The sequence below is a fragment of the Schistocerca gregaria genome, chromosome 2 (assembly GCF_023897955.1).
Source record: "Schistocerca gregaria isolate iqSchGreg1 chromosome 2, iqSchGreg1.2, whole genome shotgun sequence".
In the NCBI taxonomy this organism is placed as follows: domain Eukaryota; kingdom Metazoa; phylum Arthropoda; class Insecta; order Orthoptera; family Acrididae; genus Schistocerca; species Schistocerca gregaria.
Window position 1 is genome coordinate 517,958,073 of NC_064921.1, and position 7,108 is coordinate 517,965,180.

The 7,108-nt window shown below is 43.2% G+C and overlaps 1 pseudogene; it reads right to left on the reverse strand.

The window, feature by feature from the left end:
• Positions 1 to 5,183: 5,183 nt before the first annotated feature.
• LOC126337383 (5S ribosomal RNA) lies at positions 5,184 to 5,301 on the reverse strand (annotated as a pseudogene).
• Between the last annotated feature and the right edge of the window lie 1,807 nt (positions 5,302 to 7,108).

Here is a 7,108-nt window from a genome sequence, read left to right on the forward strand (position 1 = left end):
CTTCTCCCCAATCCTATTCAATACCTCCTCATTAGTTACGTGATCTACCCATCTAATTTTCAGCATTCTTCTGTAGCACCACATTTCGAAAGCTTCTATTCTCTTCTTGTCCAAACTAGTTATCGTCCATGTTTCACTTCCATACATGGCTACACTCCAAACAAATACTTTCAGAAACGACTTCCTGATACATAAATCTATATTCGATGTTAACAAATTTCTCTTCTTCAGAAACGCTTTCCTTCCCATTGCCAGTCTACATTTTATATCCTCTCTACTTCGACCATCATCAGTTATTTTACTTCCTAAATAGCAAAACTCCTTTACTACTTTAAGTGTCTCATTTCCTAATCTAATTCCCTCAGCATCACCCGATTTAATTTGACTACATTCCATTATCCTCGTTTTGCTTTTGTTAATGTTCATCTTATATCCTCCTTTCAAGACACTGTCCATTCCGTTCAACTGCTCTTCCAAGTCCTTTGCCGTCTCTGACAGAATTACAATGTCATCGGCGAACCTCAAAGTTTTTACTTCGTCTCCATGAATTTTAATACCTACTCCAAATTTTTCTTTTGTTTCCTTTACTGCTTGCTCAATATACAGATTGAATAACATCGGGGAGAGGCTACAACCCTGTCTCACTCCTTTCCCAACCACTGCTTCCCTTTCATGCCCCTCGACTCTTATTACTGCCATCTGGTTTCTGTACAAATTATAAACAGCCTTTCGCTCCCTGTATTTTACCCCTGCCACCTTTAGAATTTGAAAGAGAGTATTCCAGTCAACATTGTCAAAAGCTTTCTCTAAGTCTACAAATGCTAGAAACGTAGGTTTGCCTTTTCTTAATCTTTCTTCTAAGATAAGTCGTAAGGTCAGTATTGCCTCACGTGTTCCAACATTTCGACGGAATCCAAACTGATCCTCCCCGAGGTCTGCATCTACCAGTTTTTCCATTCGTCTGTAAAGAATTCGCGTTAGTATTTTGCAGCCGTGGCTTATTAAACTGATAGTTCGGTAATTTTCACATCTGTCAGCACCTGCTTTCTTTGGGATTGGAATTATTATATTCTTCTTGAAGTCTGAGATAACTTACGCTAAAGACAACACACACAGCCATACCCGAGGGAGGACTCGAACCTGCGTGGGGGGGGGGGGGGGGGGGGCTGCGCAAACCGTGACAAGACGCCCCAGACCGCACGGCTACCCCAAGCGGCCCTGGCGTTAATGGGCTACGGCAGGAGACAACTGATGGCAAGTGGCGTTGCTAACAGAGCTGCATCGGCTGCAACCCTCTCCTGGGCTCGTGACGATATCGGTCGGACTCTGGAAAACCGTCTCCTGGCCAGGCAAGTCCAAATTTCAATTGGTAAGAACTGATGCTAGGGTTCGAGTGTGGCACAAACTCCACGAAACCATACACCAAAGTTGTCATCACGGGACTGTGCAGATGGTGGTGATTCCTTAACGATGTGGGCTGTGTCTATATGGAATGTACTGGGTCCTCTGGTCCGACAGAACCGGTCATTGACTGGAAATGGTTATGTTCGGCAACATGATTAACGTTGGCTACCATTCATGGATTTCATTTTCCTAAGCAAAGTTGGAATTTTTATGGATTACAATGAGCGATGTCACCAGGCCACAGTCGTTCGCCTTTTGTATGAAGAACATTCTGGACAATTTGAGCAAATAAATGGCCGTCCAGATCGGCCGACATGAGTAACGTAGAAGTAAATATCCTCGGAGTAGTGAACCAACTTGAAACACAACTAGCTCTTTATTCACATGAAGTGTAGAGTGCTATTGACAAGGGATTTCGGATCGATTCCCTATTTCTGGATTTCCAAAAGGCTTTTGACACGGTACCACACAAGCGGCTAATAGGGAAATTGCATGCTTATGGAATATCGTCTCAGTTATATGACTGGTTTTCTGGTTTCCTGTCAGAGAGGTCACAGTTCGTAGTAATTGACGGAAAGTCATCGAGTAACACAGAAGTGATTTCACGCGTTCCCCATGGGCCATGGTAGTGTTATAGGCCCTTTGCTCTTCCTTATCTATATAAACGATTTTGAGGACAATCTGAGCAGCTATTTTCGGTTGTTTTCAGATGACGCTGTCGTTTATCGAGTAATAAAGTCATCAAAAGATCAAAAAAACGGCAAAATGATTTAGAAAAGATATCTAAATGGTGAGAAAAGTGGCAGTTGACCCTAAATAACGAAAAGTGTGAGGAAATCCACATGAGTGATAAAAGGAACTCGTTAAACTTCGGTTACACGATAAATCAGTTTAATCTAAAAGCCGTAAATTCAACTAAATACCTAGGTATTACAATTAGGAACAACTTAAATTCGAAGAAAATATTGTGGGGAAGGGTAACGAAAGACTGCGTTTTATTGGCAGGACACTTAGAAACTGTAACAGACCTATTAAGGAGACTGCCTACTCTACGCCTGTCCGCCCTCTTTTAGAATACTGCTGCGCGGTGTGGTATCCTTACCAGATAGGACTGACGGAGTACATCGAAAAAGTTCAAAGTAAGGCAGCGCGTTTTGTATTATCGCGAAATATGGGAGAGAGAGTCACAGCAATGATACAGGATTTGGGCAGGAAATCGTTAAAAGTGGCGTTTTTCGTTGCGACGGAATCTTCTCACGAAATTCCAATCCGGCCGTGGTGGGCGAGCGGTTCTAGGCGCTACAGTCTGGAACCGCGCGACCGCTAAGGTCGCAGGTTCGAATCCTGCCACGGGCATGGATGTGTGTGATGTCCTTAGGTTAGTTAGGTTTAAGAAGTTCGTAGTTCTAGGGGACTGATGATCTCAGAAGTTAAGTACCATAATGCTCAGAGTCATTTGAACCATTTGAACGAAATTCCAATCACTAACTTTCTCCTCCGAAAGCGAAAATATTTTGCTGACACCGACCTACATAGCGAGGAACGATGATCACGATAAAATAAGGGAAATCAGAGCTCGTACGGAAAGATATAGGTGTGCATTCTTCGCGCGCGCTATACGAGATTGAAATAACAATTGTGAAGGTGGTTCGATGAACCCTCTGCCAGGCACTTAAATGTGATTTGCAGAGTATCCATGTAGATGAATCCTATCAACTTTTTGTCGGACACCATCATGAGGTCATCGGCAACACTTCCGTAATTATGGACGGGTATAAAGGTAGCATGGGTCAGTATTTCCGCAGGGGACTTCCAATGACTTGTTGAGTCCATCCCAAGTCGAGTCGCTGCAATTCGCAGGGGAAAAGGAAGTCCTATATGATGTTAGGAGGAATTCCACGACTTTTGTCACCTCAGTGCATGCGCTGTAAGCAACTGCGATGCCTGTACAATGAGAGCGAACAGCGCCCCCGCAGCGACTGCTTGTCGCGGGGGTCGTGGCGCACGCCTGCGCTGGATGGCCGGCAGCGGCCGTCCACATACGGAAGGCGGCGGGCGGCCCACTTCCGAGAAGCGCAGCCGGCAGCCATTGTTGTCGCGGCCGCGTAGACCGCAACTTCCATCCTGAGGCGTGCTGCGGCCGCGGCCGGGGCCGGGCCGCCACTTCCTGGCTGCCGCCTAGCAACGCCGCGCCGACACTCCACTGCTTATCTGCGCCGGGGCTCTCAACATAAAACGGTCTTTATTTTCTGGGGGTCCACTGTCGGTACGCAATCAATATCAACATTTTCTTTTTTTAATTCCTTGCAGCCACTTAGCAAAATAACTGAAGACTAGAGATGTCACCAGGAGGTCAAAACTCGAATTGCCATAGCGAAGGAGGCATTCAACAGAAAGAGGAGACTCTTATGTGGCAAATTAGATAAATGACTAAGGAAAAGGCTTGGCAAATGTTTTGTCTGGAGTGTGGCACTATATGGGGCAGAAACACGGATACTGAGACGAGAGGATGAAAAAAGGTTAGAAGCATTTGAGATGTGGATGTGGAGGAGAATGCAGAGAATAAGCTGGATGGAAAGAGTGAGTAATGAAAGAGTATTGGAAAGAGTTGGTGAGAGAAGATGTCTGCTGAAGGTTGTAAGAGAAAGGAAAAAGAACTGGTTGAAAAATGAGTGCTTGCTAGTAGATCCTTCGGAAGGATTGGTTTGTGGGAGAAGACTGAGAGGAAGAAGGAGATACAAGATGATAGACGACATAAAGGGAAGAGGAAATTATGCAGACCTGAAGAGGATGGCAGAAGACCGGACAGCCTGGAGAACTACCATGTAAAAACCTGCCATTAGGCAGAACACAGATGATGATGATGAGGTCACTTAGGGAGCGCGACTGAACTCATTCAGCAGTTTCCAATTCTTTTACTCTCGATAATGTTTTATTCGTGTTTTGACGTCCTTATGTCAATCGTGCACTTTCTTCGGCAGTCTTCTCAACAAATCTGTGTTCATGAGCTAGGGTTCCAAATTTCGCCCGTACAGTAACTTCTCCCAGATACATAACTTTGTCTACTTGAGAGACTTTGCTGGCTTTTGATTGGTGTATCTTTATCCGGTTCCCTCCATACAGTGCGTCATGTCGTACGAAATTTGGAGCCCACTTATGGCTGCTATAGTTTTTCCACTGATTGGACTGCTTCTTGTCTGATATTGGAAAGCATTGAAATGTCGTCCGCAAATGCTAGACAATGAGAACGAATTTTATTTTGGTGAATTCTGCCAATACCTACACCTTTACTTTCATGTTGTTATTTCCTGAACACTTTTATCCGACTTAAATGAACAGTGAGGACTACAGTCCAGCCTGGTATTTTCCAGAACGTGGTCTGTGCTTTTCAAACTTAATGAGAAGGGCTTTATAGACGATTTTATAGCCGACCGGAAGTAAGAAAATTCCTTCTTAGTTGTCCTCTGATTTCGAATGGTTCAGGGAATTTCCTCAAAAGTTTTGAGTTTGATGTTTTAGTAGCCTTGCTGTGTTTCATTATTTCCCTTGTGTCACCCTGGACTTCCTCTTATATATAGCACTCCGTCTTCAGGACACAAGTGGCCCATTGGGACCATCTGACCGCCGTGTCATCCTCAACTGAGGATGCGGATAGGAGGGGCGTGTGGTCAGCACACCGCTCTCCCGGTCGTTATGATGGTTTTATTTGACCAGAGCCGCTACGGTTCGATCGAGTAGCTCCTTAAATGTCATCAGGAGGCTGAGTGCACCCCGAAAAATTGCAACAGCGCATGGCGGCCCGGATGGTCACCCATCCAAGTGCCGGCCACACCCGACAGCACTTAACTTCGGTGATCTGACGGGAACCGGTGTATCCACTGCGGCAAGGCCATTGCCACTTCCTCTGCTACGTTAAACAATATTCGTCTATACGGTATCAATATGCATGATTACTGTTTGTTTCATTTTGTCAATGCTAAGTATGTTTATAAGGTTTAGGATTTGTTCTGCGCATGACATCGTTTTACAAAGTACTGCCTGGTATTTTCCAGTTACGTGGTCTGTGTTTTTCTAACTTAATGAGAAGGGCTTTAGAGACGATTTTTTAGCCGACCCGAAGTAAGAAAATTCCTTCTTACTTGTTTATATCTTTTCCGTCCCCTTTCTTATGAAGTGTGTGAACTAACGCACACACAAAGATTTTTCGCACTGCACCAGATTTCCTATATTTCTCGAAGAACCCGAGCCTGTTTGTCACCACCTATTCTAAACATTTTAACAATTATTCCGTCTTCCGCCTGTCTCTTGTTGCTTTTATTAAAATTGCGAACTATTTGTTTGATTTCTTCCAATGTGGCGAGTGCTGAGTCATGATCTACGATTTCCATTGTGGTTTGTTCATTTCGTCGTTTAAAGCATAAGCTAAGGACTTGATTATTCAGTATTTCATCTTTAAATTTCTTATAGTAGTTCCTCGTGTTATTATTTTTTTAATTTTCTTAATTTATTACATTAATATTACATTAATTACATTAATATTTTCTTTCAGATGCATCAAAACTAATTTTGATATTCCGTTCATTTTCATTTTATTTCGAGCCTAGATATTTTTGTTAGCCGATACGAGACGTGTCTCAAAAACAAGAGCACCACAAGGTCATCGAGCGTTTTTTTATTTGTCTTCCTCCTGCTGCGGAAACATTAACTGGAATAAGAAAGGAAACGAATTACTCTGTAATGAGACACTGCAAACCAAGCGTTCCTTGTACGAAAACACTCAGTGAACGAACCTGAACGTGTGCCAACGTTAACCCGACATCTTCCGAATCCCAACGAATATTCACGATACTTCTAACACCCGATTTTGCACTTCTAATACCTGACGACGCCACTTCGTAGCCTTATACATGAATTGAAAATCAAAATAAACTGTGATACTACTGTATGGAAATATTGACAGTTTTGTGGAATAAGAAGTCTTTCTTCCTTGTTCGTGACATCACGGTGTATTCTCATATTAGACCGATGAGTGATAATCAGTGAAGTATCAACTTCTTGCGGCACACCCTTTTTTTACTGAACCAGCACCATTCGTCATTGTTATACAAATTTCAGAGATTTTTTTCTGAAAATGTTATATGGTATTACTCTATCTACATGCTTGCACATGCTGAACAGGTTCGTTCGCTGAGTGTTTTCGTACAAGAAACGCTTGGTTTGCAGTTTCTCATTACAGAGTAATTCGTCTCCTTTCTTATTCCAGTTACAATGAAAATATATTGGCAAAATTAGAATTGATTATAACACGGTCTGCCTTGGTTATAGAAAAGGTGTTACCATTCACAAAGGGCACTCGCTGACGACAACAGAGAAATATGTACAATCATCATTTCGTCCCAAGGCTCGATATTCGACAACGAACAGAAAATAATAACAAAAACTTAGAAATGTAATGTGACACCTTAGATTAGCACCGAAGTTAACCACTCAGGCCGTTCCGCTCCCAAATTCAAGCAGCCTGCCAGAGGCGGTGTCACCAAATGTGTATTTGGTTTGGCTTCCGAAAACTGAACAAGAGAGTAACAGGAAAATTGGACATGAGACGGTAGTAAGGATCGAACCAGAGCCAAAAACTGAGCATTCTCGTGCGCCATCACCTGCTCTATGAGAACAAGAGTCACTAATAGTATCCAGCAGGCTGCTT